This window comes from Scyliorhinus torazame, chromosome 3, assembly GCF_047496885.1.
Source record: "Scyliorhinus torazame isolate Kashiwa2021f chromosome 3, sScyTor2.1, whole genome shotgun sequence".
In the NCBI taxonomy this organism is placed as follows: domain Eukaryota; kingdom Metazoa; phylum Chordata; class Chondrichthyes; order Carcharhiniformes; family Scyliorhinidae; genus Scyliorhinus; species Scyliorhinus torazame.
In genome coordinates this window covers 187,758,259-187,780,593 of record NC_092709.1, presented here as the reverse complement: position 1 = coordinate 187,780,593, position 22,335 = coordinate 187,758,259, and the positions used below count along the sequence as shown (strand labels likewise).

General features: G+C 55.1%; 1 long non-coding RNA gene across 1 annotated transcript in view; it reads left to right on the top strand.

Annotated features, from left to right (window-relative positions):
- Positions 1–18,719, top strand: part of LOC140408848 (uncharacterized) — a 215,120-nt gene extending 196,401 nt beyond the window's left edge. Inside the window, exons 5-6 of the long non-coding RNA XR_011940218.1 lie at positions 13,538–13,599; positions 17,744–18,719. This is a non-coding gene — a long non-coding RNA (uncharacterized lncRNA). The remainder of the gene's footprint in view (positions 1–13,537; positions 13,600–17,743) is intronic.
- Positions 18,720–22,335: the final 3,616 nt, after the last annotated feature.

The following is a 22,335-nucleotide window of genomic DNA, read 5'->3' as shown; positions in this document are numbered from 1 at the left end:
GCAGAGGCCCCTGAAGAGGGACTACTTAGGAAAAGGCGAAGTCTCCAGACGGAGTTCGACTTGTTGACCACAGGGAAGGCAGAGGCACAGTGGAGGAAAGCGCAGGGGGCGACGTATGAGTATGGGGAGAAGGCGTGCCGGATGCTGGCACACCAGCTCCGTAAGAGGATGGCAGCGAGGGAGATAGGTGGAGTCAAGGATGGAAGGGGAGCTACGGTGCGGAGTGCGATGAAAGTAAACGAGGCATTCAAGGCCTTCTATGAGGAGCTGTACAGATCCCAGCCCCAGCGGGGGAAGAAGGGATGCGACGATTCTTGGACCAACTGAGGTTCCCGAGGGTGGAGGAGCAGGAGGTGGCTGGTTTGGGGGCACCAATTGGGTTGGAGGTGCTGATTAAAGGTCTGGGGAGTATGCAGGCAGGGAAGGCCCCGGGACCGGATGGGTTCCCAGTTGAGTTCTATAGGAAGTACGTAGACCTGTTAGCCCCGTTGCTGGTGAGGACTTTTAATGAGGCAAGGGAGGGAGGGACCCTGCCCCCGACAATGTCTGAGGCGACGATCTCTTTGATCCTGAAGCGGGATAAGGACCCACTGCAATGTGGGTCGTACAGGCTGACCTCGCTCCTCAACGTGGATGCTAAGTTGCTGGCAAAAGTGCTGGCTATGAGGATCGAGGACTGTGTCCCGGGGGTGATTCACGAGGACCAGACGGGATTTGTAAAGGGCAGGCAGCTAAACACCAATGTGCGGCGGCTCCTAAACGTGATAATGATGCCATCGGTGAAGGGAGAGGCGGAGATAGTGGCAGCTATGGACGCGGAGAAGGCCTTTGCCTGAGTAGAGTGGGAGTACCTCTGGGAAGTGCTGCGGAGATTTGGGTTCAGGGGAGGGTTTATTAGCTGGGTTAAGCTCCTATATAGAGCCCCGGTGGCGAGTGTGGTTACGAATCGGCGGAGGTCGGAGTATTTTCGGCTGTATCGAGGGACGAGGCAGGAGAGCCTCTGTCCCCCCCTGTTGTTTGCATTAGCAATTGAACCCTTGGCCATGTCATTAAGGGAGTCTAGGAAATGGAGGGGGGTGGTCCGAGGGGGAGAGGAGCATCGAGTGTCGCTTTACGCAGACGACCTGTTGTTGTATGTGGCGGATCCAGTGGAGGGGATGGTGGAGGTCATGCAGACTCTAAGGGAGTTTGGGGATTTTTCGGGCTATAAGCTCAATGTAGGGAAGAGTGAGCTCTTTGCAGTACAGTCAGGAGACCAGGAAAGGGGGATAGACGATCTACCGTTGAGGAGGGCGGAAAGGAGCTTTCGGTACTTGGGGATCCAAATAGCTAGAAGTTGGGGGGACCGACATAAACTTAATTTGACGAGGCTGGTGGAGCAGATGGAGGAGGACTTCAAACGATGGGACATGTTGCCGCTCTCGCTAGTGGCTAGAGTGCAGTCGGTCAAAATGGTGGTCCTCCCGAGGCTTCTTTTTGTGTTCCAGTGCCTTCCAATCGTGAAGACCAAGGCCTTTTTTAAGAGGGTAGGCAGGAGCATTATGGGGTTTGTGTGGGCGAATAAGACCCCGAGGGTAAGGAGGGGGTTTCTGGAGCGCAGTAGGGACAGAGGAGGGTTGGCGTTGCCGAATCTGGGTGGCTACTACTGGGCAGCCGATGTGACGATGATCCGTAAGTGGGTGATGGAGGGAGAGGGGACAGCACGGAAGAGGTTGGAGATGGCGTCCTGCAAAGGAACGAGCCAGGGGGCACTGATGACGGCACCGCTGCCGCTCTCGCCAACAAGGTACACCACAAGTCCGGTGGTGGCAGCAACGCTAAAGATCTGGGGCCAGTGGAGACGGCGCAGGGGTGCAATGGGAGCCTCGGTGTGGTCCCCGATCACTAAAAAGTCTCTATGTCCGCCCAGTAAACCAGATCTACGCTCGCTATCAACTCGCAACGAGACGGCAAAGTCCCGGAGAATCGATAGATGAATTCTACGCCGCGCTACTAATTTTGGGACGAGCCTGCAGCTGCCCTTCGGTGAACGCAAATGAACACACGGACATGTTAATGCGCGATGCTTTTGTGGCAGGTATGAACTCCTCCCAAATCCACCAAAGACTTCTAGAAAAAGAGTCGCTAGGACTCTCAGAGGCACGGGCCCTAGCAGCCTCCCTAGACGTGGCCGCGCGAAATACCCGCGCCTACGGCCCCGAACGTGCGGCAGCCCATTGGGCTCCGTACGTACCCGTCGCGACAAACCCCCCCCCCCCCCCCCCCCGGACACCCCACAGGCTTGCGCGGTCCAAACGCCAAGTCGCACCGGGGGCGCCCGCTGCTATTTCTGCGGCCAGGCGAAACACCCCCGGCAGCACTGCCCGGCCCGCGCAGTGATCTGCAAGAGCTGCGGGAAAAAGGGCCATTTTGCGGTTGTGTGCCGGTCCCGCGAGGTCGCCGCTGTCCCGGGAGAACAGGGAGCCCTGCACGGCGCTTACGCTCCCCAACCCCCCCCCTGCGCCCCATGTACGACCCGCAGGCGCAGCCACTCTGGGTCCCGACCACCGCGGTCCCGGGAGAACATGGAGCCCTGCACGCCGCTTACGCTCCCCAACCCCCCCCCCCCCGCGCCCCATGTATGACCCGCCGGCGCTATCACTTTGGGTCCCGACCACCGCTCTCCCCGGAGAAGAGGGAGTTCTGCGCGGCTCTAACGCCCCCCAAAGCCCCCCCCCCCCCCACCCCCCGCGCCCCACGTATGACCCGCCGGCGCTACCAATTTGGGTCCCGACCACCGCTGTCCCCAGCGATGAGGGAGCCCCGCGCGTTCCTAACGCTCCCCAACCCCCCCAGCGCCCCATGTGCGACCCGCAGGCGCAGCCATTTTGGGTCCCGGCCATCACGAGGGGAGGAAGGGTGCCGCCATCTTGGACCACCCCAGACCTGTACGACACATGGGGGTGGCCATTTTATCCACCCCCGCCGCCATCTTGTGACCTCCCAGCCATGTGCGATGCATGGGGGCAGCCATTTTGTTCACCCCCGACGCCATCTTGGACGGCAACAACGGACCCCAGTGTCGATGGCTCCACGGGGTTCGAAGAAGACGCTCAACTACTACAACCACGTCTCGCTTCAATAACGCTGGACCAAGCTCGGCCCCGGACACTCCAGACGACACGACAACGGTGCTGATAAACGGGCAGGAGACACCATGCCTAGTCGACTCCGGGAGCACGGAGAGCTTTATCCACCCCGACACGGTAAGACGCTGTTCTTTGACCACCCATCCCAGCGCACAAAAGATTTGCCTAGCTGCAGGATCCCACTCCGTACAGATCAAAGGCTTCTGCATAGTTACCCCAATGGTGCAGGGGAGGGAGTTCAAAAACTACAGGATCTACGTCCTTCCCCAACTCTGCGCCCCCACATTACTGGGATTAGACTTCCAGTGCAATCTACAGAGCCTTACCTTCAAATTCGGCGGCCCAATACCCCCACTCACTATCTGCGGCCTCGCAACCCTCAAGGTGCAACCCCCGTCCTTGTTTGCAAACCTCACCCCGGATTGCAAACCCGTCGCCACTAGGAGCAGACGGTACAGCGCCCAGGACCGGACCTTCATTCGGTCCGAAGTACAGCGGCTACTAAAGGAAGGCATAATCCAGGCCAGCAATAGTCCCTGGAGAGCACAGGTGGTAGTAGTAAAGACTGGGGAGAAGCAAAGGATGGTCATAGACTATAGCCAGACCATCAACAGGTACACACAACTAGACGCGTACCCTCTCCCCCGCATATCCGACATGGTCAATCGGATTGCCCAATATAAGTCTTCTCCACCGTGGACCTCAAGTCCGCCTACCATCAGCTCCCCATCCGCCCAAGTGACCGCAAGTACACAGCCTTCGAGGCAGACGGGCGATTATACCATTTCCTAAGGGTCCCATTTGGCATCACAAATGGGGTCTCGGTCTTCCAACGAGAGATGGACCGAATGGTTGATCAACACGGGTTGCGGGCCACGTTCCCGTATCTCGACAATGTAATCATCTGTGGCCACGATCAGCAGGACCACGACGCCAACCTCCAAAAATTCCTCCAGACCGCTAAAGCCTTGAACCTCACGTACAACGAGGACAAGTGCGTTTTTAGCACCAACCGGCTAGCCATCCTGGGCTACGTAGTGCGCAATGGGATAATAGGCCCCGACCCCAAACGTATGCGCGCCCTCATGGAATTTCCCCTCCCGCACTGCTCAAAAGCCCTGAAACGCTGCCTGGGTTTTTTTTCATACTACGCCCAGTGGGTCCCCCAGTACGCAGACAAGGCCCGCCCCCTAATACAGACCACGACCTTCCCTCTGTCGACAGAGGCTTGCCAGGCCTTCAGCCACATCAAAGCGGATATCGCAAAGGCCACGATGCGCGCCATCGACGAGTCCCTCCCCTTCCAGGTCGAGAGCGACGCCTCCGACGTAGCTCTAGCGGCCACCCTTAACCAAGCGGGCAGACCCGTGGCCTTTTTCTCCCGAACCCTCCACGCTTCAGAAATCCGCCACTCCTCAGTGGAAAAGGAAGCCCAAGCCATAGTGGAAGCTGTGCGACATTGGAGGCATTATCTGGCCGGCAGGAGATTCACTCTCCTCACGACGAACGGTCGGTAGCCTTCATGTTCGATAATGCACAGCGGGGCAAAATCAAAAACGACAAGATCTTAAGGTGGAGGATCGAGCTCTCCACCTTCAACTACGAGATCTTGTATCGTCCCGGAAAGCTGAACAAGCCGTCCGATGCCCTATCCCGCGGCACATGTGCCAACGCACAAATTAACCGCCTCCAAACCCTCCACGAGGACCTCTGCCACCCGGGGGTCACTCGGTTTTACCACTTTATCAAGTCCCGCAACCTCCCATACTCCTTAGAGGAGGTCCGTACAGTCACAAGGAACTGCCACATCTGCGCAGAGTGCAAACCGCATTTTTTCAGGCCGGATGGTGCGCACCTGATTAAGGCTTCCCGCCCCTTTGAACGCCTTAGTCTGGATTTCAAAGGACCCCTCCCCTCCACCAACCGCAACATATACTTCCTTAATGTGGTGGACGAGTACTTCCGCTTCCCATTCGCCATCCCCTGTTCTGACATGACCGCGGCCACAGTCATTAAAGCCCTGAACACCATATTCACACTGTTCGGTTGCCCCGCATACGTCCACAGCGACAGGGGGTCCTCCTTCATGAGTGACGAGCTGAGCCAGTTCCTGCTCAGCAACGGGATAGCCTCGAGCAGGACGACCAGCTACAACCCCCGGGGGAACGGGCAAGTAGAGAGGGAGAACGGCACGGTCTGGAAGACAGTCCTACTGGCCCTACGGTCCAGGGACCTCCCAGTTTCCCGGTGGCAGGAGGTCCTTCCGGACGCCCTCCACACCATCCGGTCACTACTGTGTACTAGCACTAATCAAACGCCCCATGAGCGCCTCCTTGTCTTCCCCAGGAAGTCCTCCTCTGGAACGTCGCTGCCGACCTGGCTGGCGGCCCCAGGACCCATCTTGCTCCGAAAGCACGTGCGGGCGCACAAGTCGGACCCGTTGGTCGAAAGGGTTCACCTCCTTCACGCGAACCCGCAGTACGCTTACGTGGAGTACCCCGACGGCCGACAGGACACGGTCTCTCTGCGAGATCTGGCGCCCGCCGGCAACACACACACACCCCCGACACCAATCACCCAACCCCCCCCCCTTCCTGCCACCGCCGCATCCCGCGACCGCCCCCTTCCCAGGAGGATCAGTCCTCCTCCCAGGCCCGACCAGGAATAAAGCCCAAGCTGAAACCGTAAGGCTCCCGGAGAAGACAACACCGGAACAAGCACCACCACCACCGGGGCCGAGGCGATCGACACGGACGACCAGACCGCCCGACCGACTCGTGGCGTCGATCTAACAGTACAATGTGGACATTTTAACGAGAACATTTTGTCCTTTCCTGACGATTACTGTAAATAGTTTGAAACAAAAAAAACCTTGTCCATACTGTTATAACATGTGAAGGTTTTCCTCCCAGGACCAGCCTTGTAAACCCTTACCACCATGCGAAGCATCACCCCGCCGGGTTCATTTTTAACAAGGGGTGAATGTGGTAGTATGCATTAGGGGTCATGTGGGACTGTGAAGCCATGATGACAGATCCCGGGTCCTGGTTGGACGTTGACCTCTAGCTCCGCCCTGAAGGCGGAGTATAAGTACCTGGAGTCCTCCCCCGCAGGCAGTCTACTACCGAACTGCGGAGGAAACAGTCACGCTTAATAAAGCCTCATCGACTTCACTCTATTCGTCTCTCGGAGTCTTTGTGCGCTACAGAGGGTCTGCGCAGGGGTTCTACAGGCGGTGGCAACCATTCCTCGACTATCTCGCGGAGCGTTAGATGAAGGTCGGTCAGCAGCAGCAGCAACCCAGGGGGGGAGGGGGGGATATCTTTCGTGGGGGGGGGGGGGAGGAGGGAGGGAGGGGGAAGGGGGGTTTATTTGGGGGGCATTCGAGCAAGAAAATACATGAACGAACCTGAAAACGGACATGTATGGGAGGAATCCAATGTACAAAAATTTTGTTTAACAATTCTTAATAAATATATTTTTTAAAAAAAAAGAAAATAGGAGCAGGAGTAGGCCATTCAGCCCATCAGGCCTGCTCCAGTATTCAGTATAATCATGGTTGACCCTCTATCTCAACGCCATACTCCTGCTCCCTCCCCATACTCCTTGATGCTTTTAGTGTCTCGAAATTTATCTATTTTTTTCTTAAACATATTCAGTGACTTGACCTCCACAGCCATAGAAATATATCTTTTTAAAATCTCAAGTCTCCCTGCTCAGCTCCTGCTCTTTTTTATGAACCTGCATTGTCCCTGCTCAGATCTGTTCTTTTTAAATCTCCAGGAGCGAATCTGGACTTAGTGGCCTTCATGGTGACCCCAGATTCCTTCTTCCTCTTGACGTGAAGGAACAATATCTCCTCCGGATCCTGACACCCCAACAGCAGCATGTCCAGAGAGGTGTCACCAGAAGAAGCAGAGCTTTTGACCACTGGATTCCACTATGCCACTTCTATCTCTTTGGCTCCCAACTGATGCTAATTGGTCTCGGAACGTAGGAATAATATAATAATGCAGTGGCTGGGTGAACAAGCCACTATCAGACGAGCTCTAGTTGCTTTGATATTTCTTGTGCACTCCTGAACCATTTACTCCCGGAGAACACAAATTTAAAATTCTGCATACTGAGTTTATGATTTAGCTAAATGATTAATTGTTTTATTTTTATAAATGAAAACAAAATTCATAATTTTGGAATGTTCCTATGCGCTTATTATTAACATTAATTGAACATGGACTTCCGGATGCGGCTATGCAGAGCTAGGTCGCATATTCGGCAGCTCCCGCTTGGAACGGACTTTTGGGCTCTTTTACAGGGCCCCCACGGCATTTGTTTGACATTTCCCGGTGTGGGAAGAAGACTGCAGCATTCCCCTGACCGTGTCCCCCAGGAATGTTGTGTCTTTTGGCTGCCAGACCCGGCAGAAACAGTGAAGGATTTGGCTTGAGCTGCAGCAATAGACAAGAGGCCTCTTCCAGCATGCAGGCGGGGGAAGGGCAAGTTTAAAGCTGCAATCTGACTTGACTCTATCAAAGGTGAATTCTAGCAGCAGAGGGAACAACTGTGAAAGGATCTACCAAGGCCATTGAAGAGGCGGGGACGAGGCTTCTGGTGGCGGCCATGGAGGAGTAGGTCGCGCATTCGGCAGCTCCCGTCTGGAACCGACTCTCAGACCTTTTTCAGGAGTTTCCATAGACTTTTTGGGGCAGACTGGTGAAGCAAACACTGCCAACTTCTATGAAACCGACCAGAAGTGTAACGGCCAAAGGAGCGGCACTGGAGCAACGGGAGAAGCGAGGGAAAGAAAACAAAATGGCGGCGGCCTGGGACAAAGGGGAGCTGCAGGAGTTCATCAAGCGCTGCTTCGAGGAGCAGCGCGAGGAGATGCGCAAAGAGATGTTGGCGCCTATGCTTTCGGCAATTGAAGGACTTGGGATCACGCAGAAGGCCCACGAATCTAAGATCCAGGAGGTACATAAAAGAGTCAGTCAGAACGAGGATGAGCTTGTGGGCCTGGCGGTGAGAGTGGAGCAGAACGAGGCGCTACACAAGAGGTGGGCGGGAAGACTCGAAGACCTGGAGAACAGGTCGAGGAGAAAGAATCTGCGAATCCTAGGTCTCCCTGAGGGAGTGGAGGGGCTGATGCCGGGGCATACGCGAGCACGATGCTCGAGATGATGATGGGCACAAAGGCCCCTTCGAGGCCGCGGGAGTTGGACGGGGCACATCGGGTGCTGGCGATGAAGCCCCAGGCAAATGAGCCGCCAAGAGCGATGGTGGTGAGATTTCACTGGTTCACGGACAGAGAGTGGGTCCTGAGATGGGCCAAGAAGGAGCGGAGCAGTAAATGGGACAATGCAGAGATCCGAATATACCCGGACTGGAGCACGGAGGTTGCAAAGCGGAGAGTGGGTTTCAACCGGGCCAAAGCGGCATTGTACCGGAAAGAAGTGAAATTCGGAATGCTGCAGCCAGCGCGACTGTGGGTCACATACAAGGGCCAACACTATTACTTTGAAACGCCTGAGGAGGCATGGACCTTTGTACAAGCCGAAAAGTTGGACTCTAACTGAGGGTTTGTGAGGGTGGGGGGGATGTTTTGGGGTTTGATGTGTGATGGTTGTTGTATATAGGGGGTCAATTACGCGCAGGAAATGTTACATGGGCTGGGAGAGAGAGAAAAGGCCCGTGACAGGAGCTGCGCCAGAGGGGGCGGAGCGGGCTTTGGAAAGCACGGGGTTTTTTCCCGCGCACGGGAAGAAAGGCGGGAAGGGGAACGAAGGAATGCATATGGATTGGGAGACTCCCACGCGGGGAGGTCAATGGGACGGCGGGGGAAGCCGGGGTCAGCAGGCGTCAGCTGACTTACGGGAGTGACATGGGGGCAGCAAAAAAGCTAGACGGGTCTAGCGGGGGGAGGGGAGGGGGGGAAGGGGGGGGGGAAGGGTTGATGCTGCACTGGCCAAAAGGGAATGGGACACAGAAGAGGTGGTCGGGACGGGGGTCCCCCCTCTGGGGGACTGGAGGATGAGGGAGGCGTGGACACGGGACTGGCCCAGAAAAGGAGATGGCTAGTCGGCGGGGCATGGGGGGGGGGGGGGGGGGGGGGGGCGTGAGAGCCCCTCCAATCCAGCTGATAACGTGGAATGTGAGGGGCCTGAATGGGCCGGTGAAGAGGGCTCGAGTGTTCGCGAACTTAAAGGGACTGAAGGCGGACGCGGCCATGCTCCAAGAGACACATCTGAAGGTGGCGGACCAGGTCAGGTTAAGAAAGGGATGGGTAGGACAGGTATTTCACTCGGGACTGGACGCGAAGAACAGAGGGGTGCAATATTGGTGGGAAAGCGGGTGTCATTTGAGGCCACGACTATTGTAGCGGACAATGGAGGGCGATATGTAATGGTGAGCGGTAGGCTGCAAGGGACGCGGGTGGTGTTGGTAAATGTATACGCCCCGAACTGGGATGATGCAGGATTCATGAAGCGCATGTTGGGGCGCATTCCGGACCTGGAGATAGGAGGCTTGATAATGGGAGGGGACTTCAATACAGTGTTGGATCCAGCACTGGACCGCTCCAAATCAAGGACTGGAAAGAGGCCGGCGGCGGCCAAGGTACTTAGGGGGTTTATGGATCAGGTGGGGGGGGAGTGGACCCATGGCGGTTTGCAAGGCCGCAGGCCAGGGAATTTTCTTTCTTCTCCCATGTTCACAAAGCTTACTCCCGGATAGATTTCTTTGTTCTGGGTAGGGCGCTCATCCCGAGGGTGGAGGGGACGGAGTATTCGGCTATAACCGTTTCGGACCATGCCCCACACTGGGTGGAACTGGAGCTGGGAGAGGATAGGGACCAACGCCCGTTGTGGCGGCTGGATGTGGGACTGCTGGTGGACGAGGTGGTGTGTGGGAAGGTGAGGGGGTGTATCGAAAGGTACTTGGAGGACAACGGGGAGGTGCGGGTGGGGGTGGTATGGGAGGCGTTGAAGGCAGTGATCAGGGGAGAGCTAATTTCCATTAGGGCTCATAGGGAGAAGACAGAGGGTATGGAAAGGGAGAGGTTAGTGGGGGAGATTTTGAGAGTGGACAGGAGATACGCAGAGGCCCCGGAGGAAAGATTACTTGGGGAAAGACGACGGCTCCAGACGGAGTTTGACCTGTTGACCACAGGGAAGGCGGAGGCACAGTGGAGGAAAGCGCAGGGGGCAACCTACGAGTATGGGGAACAGGCTAGTCGGATGCTGGCACACCAGCTCCGTAAGAGGATGGCAGCGAGGGAAATAGGGGGAGTCAAAGATGGAAGGGGAGCCACGGTTCGGAGTGCGACGAAAATAAACGAGGTATTCAAGGCCTTTTATGAAGAGCTGTACAGATCCCAGCCCCCAGCGGGGGAAGAGGGGATGAGACGATTCCTAGATCAGCTGAGATTCCCGAGGGTGGAGGAGCAAGAGGTGGCTGGTTTGGGGGCACCAATTGGGTTGGAGGAGCTGAGCAAGGGTTTGGGGAGCATGCAGGTGGGGAAGGCCCTGGGACCGGACGGATTCCCGGTGGAGTTCTACAGGAAGTACGCAGACCTGTTGGCCCCGCTACTGGTGAGGACCTTTAATGAGGCAAGAGAGGAGGGGACCCTGCCCCCGACAATGTCGGAAGCGACAATTTCTTTGATCCGAAAGCGGGACAAGGACCCACTGCAATGTGGATCGTACAGGCCGATCTCGCTCCTCAATGTGGATGCAAAGTTGCTGGCAAAAGTGCTGGCCACGAGGATCGAGGACTGTGTCCCGGGGGTAATCCACGAGGACCATACGGGATTTGTAAAGGGCAGGCAACTAAACACCAATGTGCGGCGGCTCTTAAACGTGATAATGATGCCATCGGAGGAGGGAGAGGCGGAGATAGTGGCAGCTATGGACACGGAGAAGGCCTTTGACCGAGTAGAGTGGGAGTACCTCTGGGAGGTGCTGCGTAGGTTTGGGTTCGGGGTAGGGTTTATCAATTGGGTTAAGCTCCTTTACAGAGCCCCGATGGCGAGTGTAGTGATGAACTGGCGGAGGTCGGAGTACTTTCGACTGTACCAAGGGACGAGGCAGGGGTGCCCCCTGTCCCCCCTGTTGTTCGCATTGGCGATCGAACCATTGGCCATGTCATTGAGGGAGTCTAATAAATGGAGGGGGGTGGTCCGAGGGGGAGAAGAGCATCGGATGTCGCTATATGCGGATGACCGATTGCTGTACGTGGCGGATCCAATGGAGGGGATGGTGGAGGTCATGCAGACTCTAGGGAGTTTGGGGAGTTTTCAGGCTATAAGCTCAATGTAGGGAAGAGTGAGCTCTTTGTATTACAGGCAGGGGACCAAGAAAGAGGGATAGGGGACCTACCGCTGAGGAGGGCGGAGGGGAGCTTTCAGTATCTGGGGATCCAGATAGCCAGGAGTTGGGGGGCCCTACGTAAACTGAATCTGACGAGGTTGGTGGAGCAAATGGAGGAGGATTTAAAAAGATGGGACATGTTACCGCTCTCGCTGGCGGGTAGAGTGCAGTCGGTCAAAATGGTGGTCCTTCCGAGGTTTCTGTTTGTGTTTCAGTGCCTTCCCATCGTGATCACTAAGGCCTTTTTTAAGAGAGTAGGCAGGAGTATTATGGGGTTTGTGTGGGATAATAAGACCCCGAGAGTAAGGAGAGGGTTCCTGGAACGCAGTAGGGGTGGTCATATCGGGGCAGGGGATGGCAAACGGGAAGCGGGAGAACTCATCTATGATGTTAAGGAAGTACATGTTGCGGTTATTGGAGGGGAGGGGCCCTTTGAAATCGATACTGAGGCGTTCAAAGGGCCGTCGCAGTAGGATAAACGCGGAGGGTTGGCGCTGCCAAACCTGGGGAGCTACTACTGGGCAGCAAATGTGGCGATGATCCGCAAGTGGGTTATGGAGGGAGAGGGGGCGGCATGGAAGAGGATGGAGATGGCATCCTGTAAAGGAACGAGCCTGGGGGCATTGGTGACGGCACCGCTGCCACTCTCGCTGACAAAGTATACCATGAGCCCGGTGGTGGCGGCAACGCTAAGGATCTGGGGCCAGTGGAGACGGCACCGGGGTGCAATGGGAGCATCGGTGTGGTCCCCGATCAGAGGTAACCACCGGTTTGTCCCGGGGAAGATGGACGGGGGGTTCCAGAGCTGGCATCGGGCGGGGATTGGAAGAATGGAGGACCTGTTCATCGACGGGACGTTTGCGAGCCTAGGGGCACTGGAGGAGAAGTTCGAGTTACCCCCGGGAAATGCCTTTAGATATATGCAGGTGAGGGCTTTTGTGAGGCGACAGGTGAGGGAATTCCCATTGCTCCCGGCACAAGAAGTTCAAGATAGGGTGATCTAGGGTGTATGGGTCGGTGAGGGCAAGGTGTCGGAAATACACCAGGAGTTGAAAGAAGAGGGGGAAGCGCTGGTAGAAGAGTTGAAAGGTAAATGGGAGGAGGAGCTGGGGGAGGAGATCGGGGAAGGTCTGTGGGCTGATGCCCTAGGTAGGGTTAATTCCTCCTCCTCGTGTGCCAGGCTCAGCCTGATACAATTTAAGGTGGTCCACAGAGCGCACTTGACGGGGGCGAGGTTGAGTAGATTCTTTGGGGTAGAGGACAGATGTGGAAGGTGCTCAGGGAGCCCGGCGAACCATGTCCATATGTTTTGGTCATGCCCGGCACTGGAGGGGTTCTGGAGAGGAGTGGCGGGAGCAATATCTCAGGTGGTGAAAGTCCGGGTCAAGCCAAGCTGGGGGCTAGCAATATTTGGAGTGGTGGACGAACCGGGAGTGCAGGAGGCGAAAGAGGCCGGCATTCTGGCCTTTGCGTCCCTAGTAGCCCGCCGAAGGATCTTGCTAATGTGGAAGGAGGCGAAGCCCCCCAGCCTGGAGGCCTGGATAAATGATATGGCTGGGTTCATAAAGTTGGAGAGGATTAAGTTCGCCCTGAGAGGGTCTGCGCAGGGGTTCTACAGGCGGTGGCAACCGTTCCTAAACTATCTCGCGGAGCGTTAGAGGAAGGTTGGTCAGCAGCAGCAGCCTTGAGGGGGGGTGGGGGGTGGAGGGGATGTCCTGGGAGGTGGGGGGGGAAAGGGGGGACTGCCTGGGAGGGTGGATGAGCAAGAGATAACATGAAGGGTTGGGGAAACTGGCACGAACGGGTGAGGGCCAGTGTACAAAGCTGTGTAAATATATCATTTTGCCATGTATATATCTTGCTCTGCGCGATTTCTCGGTTTTTTTTGTTACGGGGGGGGGGGGTTATTGTTTGTAAGGGAGAAAAATTGTGTTAAAAAACTTTAATAAATATATTTTTTAAAAAACATTAATTGAACATTGGGAACCATGTCAATAGTTGGAGTTAAAATATGTACAGTAAACTATTTTTTTCATTCTTTCGCAGGATGTGGGAGTCGCTGGCTGGGCCAGCATTTTTATTGCCAAATCCTAATTGTCCTTGAGAAGGTAATGGTCAGCCACCTTCTTGAATCACTGCAGTCCATGTCCTGTAGGTACATATACACTATACAACAAAAAAAATCAGACAGCGTGCACTGAACATTATGATACCAAGTATTATGGGTGCGATGCTCCGGCCTCGTTGTGCCCTCACTCGAGCAAACAAAGCCGGTGAATAGCGGGAGAGGGCAAAAACAATAACCTCACCAGGCATCAAACAGTTTGCGATGCAACCAGCCCATTCCCATTGGTGAAATCAGGATCTCGGCGTAGCAAGACGAGAAACCAATTATCATCACTTAAGTCCTAATTCCATACAATTAACAGGAGCCACCCCTTATCCAATGGCCTCCTGTGATTCATCGGTCTCCCCAACAAGTGGTCATGCTGGCGCTAATTAGTACTCCTTTTGAAAACGTGAACCTGGCGGAAGGGCATCTGAGTTGAGCCGAGGAGGAGAGTAGCCATCTTTGCTCACAGGTAAACAACTTGGGAGCGCTGGACTTTCCACCCCAGTGTTTGGCAGGGGTTGGGGACCCTTGGCTGGGGGTGGAGGACCTTCTGCAGGGGTAGGCCGTCATGGGAGGATGGGGAGCAGGCACTGGGGGGGCAACTGGGAGCAACCGCATGCAGCATCACCATGCCAACCCCTGGATCATGTGTACCCATACCGGGGGCAATTCTTCTCCCTGCCTGTCTGCCCCACTGGCTACCCATAATCCCAACCAACTGCCGAGGCCTCGGGCCATGCGGCTGAGACTATTGTTAATAGGGAATTGCCAATCTTGGTTAAGTGAGCACCTCACACAATCCAAGTGGATTCCCGTGTGTGGGCGGGCCATTTATCATGTTGGAGTCATAGAATTTATAGTGCAGAAGGAGGCTATTCGGCCCATCGAGTCTGCACCAGCTCTTGGAAAGAGCACCCCACCCAAACTCAACACCTCCACCCTATCCCCATAACCCAGTAACCCCACCCAACACCAAGGGCAATTTTGGACACTAAGGGCAATTTATCATTGGCCAATCCACCTAACCTGCACATCTTTGGACTGTGGGAGGGAACCGGAGCACCCGGAGGAAACCCACGCACACACGGGGAGGATGTGCAGACTCCGCACAGACAGTGACCCAAGCCGGAATCGAACCTGGGACCCTGGAGCTGTGAAGCAATTGTGCTATCCACAATGCTACCGTGCTGCCCCAGTCATTGCCTAGCAGCCTAATCAAACCTTGATGCCTGGACACTGTGCCTGAACACTGGGGGAGGCAACACAGCAAACGCAACAGCCAACATCCGAACACCCAAGGAATGGGACAGAACTATGGGGGACATGTCCACGGCCGTAGGTGGGTGGATGCCATAGGGGAGGGGATGCCTGGAGAGATGAGCCAAGGGTTCGGAGGTTGGCCCGCATTGCAGAAGAAAGTGACAGAGGCATCATACTGCTTGCGCACAAGGGTGTTTATTGTGTTTGACAATTCCCCACCCTCCCGATTGAGTCCTCCCTCCCCACCTCCGCACCCTTACCTACCCCCCCCCCCCCCAACCCCATACCCCCTCCACCAGTGTCCTCAGTAATCCTCGATGTGCTTATCCTTTCTAGCTCTACCGCTATGTCTAGGTGTGTCCCCAGGATGCACATCAGAGGTGGAGGCAGCGAGCTGCTTACCACATCCCATGGCTTTCGATGCCCCTAGCAGGCATCCTCTGGAAGCTCTGGGTCCGGAGGGCCCAGGCTCACTAGTTGGCGGCCCTGTTCCGGGTACTGGCTGTGAGATGCGGCCTCATCAGAGGGTTGGAACCCAGGGTAGCTGGTGCCCACCATTGCCTCTCCATGGGACGGGTCAGGTTGGCACTCAGCACCCTGTCCTCGCGGTTGGTGCCCATAGGGCCCTGGGGTCTACCATGGGACGGAAGGACAGCTGGTTCAAGCTCGGCTGCCCCTGCAACATCTAGCTCTGCCAGCCTTGGCGGTTCCCTATGGTCCGCACCACAGTGTCGACACCCTCGGTGATGCTCGTCAGTGATTGGGACAAGCTCTGCAATGTCCCGGCAATGCCCACTTGCAACTGGGCCAAACTCCGCAACGCCTCGTCCATTCCCATCTGAGAGCGGGACATGTCCCGCAAAACCTCATCATGGTCAGTCTGGTACTGGGTGACATCCCCCAGCGAGGCGGATATTCTGCCTAGACCCTCAGCTACGGCCGTCACTGATGGTGTCGATGTTATGCACAGGCTCTCCACTTTGGTCGCCACACTAGCAATGTTGGCCTCGGTGGCATGCATTGCAGGCGAGATTTCCTGAGTTCATAGCCTCTGGGACTCCTCCAATCGGCTATGGGCCTGCTGGAGTGTCGCTGATATCTCTCTCTGAATGTCCTGGCTGCACCCTAACATCTCCATCAGCTCAAGGTAACCCTTTACTCACCATCAAGCTGGGATCCAGCTGGGTCCTGGGATACAGTAGATCTCCGACTACTGTCTAGTTTGGGGGTTCTTGCCTCCACCTGATATGTAACAGCTGCTGTGTGGTGCTCACCAAATTGTGCCCCAGAAGCCACTAACATTTCCCACTGAGGTACGTGTATCTGTGCTGGTGGATGGTGGGGTGACAACTATGACACTTCGATTGTGTCTTCCTCGGAGCTCCCCTCCCTTGGGAGGCTGGAGATGGGGCCACCTGGAATGGGCCATCACCTGGAGGGCCTGTGGGTGAATGGACCTGTGGTCAGAGGGAGGGATGGGTCAGTCAGTAAGGCAATGACAACTCACGTTTGACAGGTCCTTTAGCTGGGGCCCCCTAGTTCCTCACCTCTGCAGCTTCCACCAGCCTCCATATTGGTGACCGCTCTGTCCTCAGCCATCCCATTCACCTCCAGGCTCTGCTCTTCGAAGGAAGTTAGGGTTTTTATGTTTCAGCAGCACACCGCCAGTCTGGTCCCTTTCCTGATGGTTGTGGGAGAGCTTTTCCTGAGGAGACACAGAGAGGACATTGTTAGCCATACACGTGGTTCACAGCGGTGGGAGGTGGGGTGTGAAGGAAGGGTTGGGGGGTTGAAGGGAGAGGAGGATGAGGGAGGGCTGTTGGTCACATGGAGAGTTCAGGGGTGAATACTCGCAGGGGGATGGAAAGGTCTCAGCGGGGGGGGGGGGGGGGGGGGGGGGGGGCTGCGTGTAGGCACTCACCCATGGTACTCACCCATGCTGCCCGGTGTGGATGGTTGACCTTCCAGCCCTGGAGGCCAGTCCTCTGGTCACACTCGCGTTGCTCACAGCCACCGCCACCTTGTCCCAGGCAGCACTGGATACCCTATGACTGACCTTCCAGGACCATCGGGGGAAAGAACATCCCTCCTGGCCACCACTGTGTCTAGGAGCTTCGCCAGATCTGCGTCCCCAAATCTTGGGGCTGGTCTAACCCTGGACGCCATTGTTGCGAGCCGACTGGGGTTGGCTGAGGCAAGTGCTGCTTAGGTGCTGCTCCACCTTGTTCGTGGGGGGCTAGCGAGTGCGGTGCCGGCGAATTGCTTGACGAGCCTTCATGTGCGGCGAGAAGCCCATGAGGCCTCGCTAAGTGGACCAATTAACGTTGAATCGCATAGCTGGCCTCACTGGGTCGAGCACTGGGACACTTGCAGCAGTTCCTGCTCGCGATCACACTTAGAAATCTTTCCAGAGAATTGCACCCAATAGTAGGAAAGCTTGAGTTTAAATCCCTTGACTGTTTGAAGTGATTAATCTTCGAGATGTGTGAATGGCATATTAGCCTGTAAAAATTATGGAAAGGAATGGAAATCACATCCAGCAAATGCCTGAATCCCAAATATGCTCTCCTGAGGCGGGTAGCCCGATGCTGGGTGATGTGACGAGGAAAATTATTCTATGCATCTTTTAACATGCATAGCACATGTGTACACACACAAAACCACACACACCTGCAAACATAGTGGATAGGTGCCCTTGCTTAATGACTAATAAAGTTTGCTTCTATCCGTCAATTATCAGGCTTTTAACGTGGGTCCTGAATTTTTTTAATGCAGTGAAGAGAGTATTAACATTGACCAAAAGGCATTGTTCATCTATAGATGCAATAAACTAAACAAAGTATGTAATTAGTTAAAATGCCTGAAATGTTTTTTTTCAGATTACATGGGAATGGCCCAAGCTGAGGAAGATGAAGAATCCGCAAAGAATCTAGTTCATTATTGTTAACCAGTGAACCCTGATGGAAGTGCCAAGTGAAGAGAGCTCAACTCTGCTGGCCATCTTCCTCTAGGTCAATTAACCAGCTGACGTTTACTGGCCTGAAAAGATCATTTAGGTGGTTACAGGCTACCACCACCTATGGAACTAGCCCAACGCAAGTCCTATCTTTCAGAAACAAATAGACGGAGGGGGAAAAAAAAAAGCCAAAGGGGAGATAAAAATTAGACAACAAGATACAGGAAAATCGATTGAAAACAATTACTTTTTTTTCTGTTCGTGAAGTTTCTAAGGCGGAATGAAACCCTTACTAAAAAACTGGCAGAAATGGGTTAAATTGATTGTTAAGCAAAATGTATCTCTTGTGGTTTCTCGAAGCTGTTCAGCAGAAGCGCTAGCACTATAGTAATTGGCACAATCGGGGCGTACGTCAGAAGCGACTTATTAACCAATTTCCTGCCCAGAACAGCACAACAAGATTGAAACCTGTACCGAAAGCAGGTGGAGATGTGGTGAGGACTATACCACTTCACAACAGGTGAAAACATTGCAACAAAGGAACAAAAGATTTTTCGTAATTTAATGATTGTGACTGTCACAGCATCCAAGATAAAAACTGAAGATAGATAACAAGACCAACCCAGTGGGAGTTTGCACTCACTTTCAGAAACACAATTGAAACCAAACTCTAATTTAAATGACATGGAAAGAATATAATGAGGGAAAAGAAGGACTTGCATTTGCCTTTCACGACTTCAGGTTGGCTCAAAGAAGTATTTTTGCTGTATAGACACTGTTGCAGTATTGGGAACAAGGCAGCCAATTTACACGCAGCAAGTTCCAACAAACAACAATCTAATAATGGCCAGGTGATCTGTTTTTTGTGATGTTGATTGAAGCCATGACACCAAGGATAATTGCCTTGGTTTTGTTTTAAATAGTATTACCCGACTTTAATCCCCATCTGTGAGAGTGGGTAGGATCATTGGTTTAAGGTCGACATCACATCTGAAAGATAGCACCTCCAATAGTATAGCATTCCCTCAGTACTGTATTGAAGTGTCAGCCTTTTCTGCTCACATTTATAGATTGAGACTTAAACACACACAACCAGGGCAGCACGGTAGCACACGTGGCTAGCACTGTGGCTTCACAGCACCAGGGTCCCAGGTTCGATTCCCTGCTGGGTCACTGTCAGTGTGGAGTATGCACGTTCTCCCCATATCTGCGTGGGTTTCCTCCGGGTGCTCCGGTTTCCTCCCACAGTCCAAAGACGTGCAGGTTAGGTGGATTGGCCATGCTAAATTGCCCTTAGTGTCCCAAAAAAGTATAGGAGGGGTTATTGGGTTAAGGGGACAGGGTGGAAGTGAGGGCTTAAGTGGGTCGGTGCAGACTCGATGAGCCGAAGGGCCTCCTTCTACACTGTATGAGGTACCCTCAATAACGACGCTTAGAGTGTAAACGGTAAAGAAGGCTTTATTAAACTAAGAACTATGCTAGAGCTGAGACATGTGCTGACTGCTGCAGAGCCCATGAGGCAGCCCTTTATATATGGCTCACAGATGGGCGGAGCCAGAGGCAGAGTCCCCAGGGTTCCAAGCCCGGTCTTAAAGGGGTCATCACCTTACATGATGATAAGGCAGTCACCGCTCATCACATTCACCCCCTGTTTAAAAAGAGTCCAGCGGGGGTGAAGTGCCATCATAGGTCCATCCGTCTCGGTGGCCGGATCGTCCTCATCGACCTCCTCAATTTGGGCGGTGGTTGTGCGGCGGGCACGGACGTCCCGGTTGAGGGCACATCCGGGAGCACAGCGGTCGGAGCTTCGGTCGGGGCAGGGGGACTAGGCAGGGCCGGGGGTAGCGGTGCCGGCACCGGCGGGGTGTGTAAAGGGAGGGTGCAAGGGGGGGGGGGGCGCGCGGTAGGTGATCACCAACGGGGGGTAGGGCCGGAAGGGGGTGTGTTGTAGGGGGCGCCGTGTCCTGCAGGGGAGCGGTGCGTGAAGTGGCGTCTGTGGTGGGGGATCCAGCGGGTGCCAGATCCCGGAGGGAAACCGTATCTTGCCTGCCGTCGGGGTACTCAACGTAGGCGTAACTGGGGTTGGCGTGGAGCAGTCGGACCTTTTCGACCAGGGGGTCCGTTTTATGACTCCTCGCGTGCCTCCGGAGAAGAACAGGTCCCGGAGCCATCAGCCAAGGTGGATGCGAGACCCCGGAGGTAGGCTTCCTGGGGAAGACAAACAATCGGTTGTGAGGGGTCTCATTCGTGTCCGTGCAGAGGAGTGACCTAATGGAGTGTAGGACCTCCTGCCAGCGGGTGGTTGGGAGACTTCTCGACCGCAGGGCCAGAAGGACAGCCTTCCACACTGTCGCGCTCTCCCTCTCCACCTGCCCGTTTCCCCGCGGGTTATAACTGGTCGTTCTGCTCGAGGCGATGCCCTTGTTGAGCAGATATCAACGCAGCTCATCGCTCATGAACGATGTACCCCGGTCGCTGTGGATATAAGCGGGGAAACCGAACAGGGTGAAGATGCTGTGCAGTGCCTTAATCACAGTGGCTGAGGTCATGTCGGGGTAGGGAATGGCGAATGGGAAACGGGAGAACTCATCGATCACGGTGAGGAAATAGGCATAATGATTGGTGGACGGGAGGGGCCCTTGAAGTCCACGGTCAGTCGCTCAAAGGGACCCGAGGCCTTCACGAGTCGAACATTGTCTGGCCGGTAGAAGTGCGGTTTGCACTCCGCACAGACTTGGCAGGCCCTGACCATGGCCTTGACCTCCTTGGTTGAGTAAGGTAGGTTGCGGGACTTGATGAAATGGACGAGCCGGGTAACCTCCGGGTGGCAGAGGTAATTGTGGATGGCTTGCAGGCGGTCCTCCTGCGCGTTGGCGCATGTGCCGCGGGACAGGGCATCTGGGGGCCCGTTGAGCTCCCCTGGACGATACTTGATATCGTACGAGTAGGTGGAGAGTTCGATCTTCCACCTCAAAATTTTATCGTTTTTTTATTTTGCCCCGTTGCGTGTTATCGAACATATAGGCGACTGACCGTTGGTCGGTGACAAGGGTAAACCTCCTACCGGTGAGGTAGTGTCTCCAGCGCCGCACAGCCTCCACAATGACTTGTGCCTCCTTTTCGACTGCAGAGTGTCGAACCTCGGAGGCGGTGAGGGTTCGGGAGAAGAACGCTACTGGTCTGCCTTCCTGATTGAGGGTAGTAGCCAGGGCGATGTCTGATGCATCGCTCTATACCTGGAAAGGGATGGTTTCGTCCACCGCGTGCATAGCGGCCTTGATGATGTCGGCCTTGATGCGGTTGAAGGCCAATTGAGCCTCAGCCGAGAGGTGAAAAATGGTGGTCTTTATGAGTGGGTGGGCTTTGTCCGCATACTTGGGGACCCACTGGGCGTAATAAGAGAAAAGCCCCAAGCACCGTTTGAGGGCCTTGACGCTGCGGGGGAGAGGGAGTTTCTTAAGGGAGCGCATGCGGTCGGGGTCGGGACCTAGGACCCCGTCTTCCACGACATAGCCGAGGATGGCTAGCCGGGTGGTGTGGAAAACGCATTTGTCCTCGTTATAGGTCAGGTTAAGGGCTCGGGCAGTCTGGAGGAACTTTTCGAGGTTAGCGTCATGGTCCTGCTGGTAATGGCCGCAGATGGTGACATTGTCTAAATACGGGTATGTAGCCCGCAAACCGTCCACCATTTGGTCCATCGCCCTTTGAAAGACGGAGACCCCATTTGTGACACCGAAGGGGACCCTGAGGAAGTGGAAGAGCCGGCCGGCTGCTTCGATGGCAGTATAGGGGCGGTCTTTTGGTCGGATGGGGAGTTGGTGGTAGGCGGATTTGAGGTCGACCGTGGAAAAGACTCGGTATTGGGCGATCCGATTTACCATTTCCGCGATGCGAGGAAGGCGGTACGCATCAAGCCGCGTGAATCGGTTTATGGTCTGGCTATAATCCACAACCATCCGTTTCTTCTCCCCGGACCGGACTACCACCACTTGCGCTCTCCAAGGGCTGTTGCTAGCCTCGATGACCCCCTCTCCCAGTAAGTGCTGGACCTCTGACTTGATAAAAGCCATATCTTATATCTTGGGCACTGTAGCGCCAGCTCCTGGTGGCGACGGGCTTACAGTCGGGAGTGAGGTTTGCGAATAGCGAGGGAGGTGCAACTTTCAGTGTCGCAAGGCAGCATACCGTGAGGGGGGGCAAGGGTCCGCCGAACTTCAGTGTCAGGCTTCGGTGGCTGCACTGGAAATCCAGTGCGAGCAGCAGGGGGGCACAGAGGTGAGGGAGGATATAAAATTTGAAACGGGTGTATTTGGCGCCCTGGATCGAGAGATCCACAATACAGTACCCTTGATTTGTACCGAGTGGGACCCGGATGCGAGGGCTATGGTTTGGGATGCGGGATGGGTGCGTAGGGAGCTGTGCCTTACCGTTTCAGGATGGATAAAGCTCTCCGTGCTCCCGGAGTCGAAGAGGCATGCAGTGTCGCGCCCGTTGACCTGGACCTGCATCATAGAG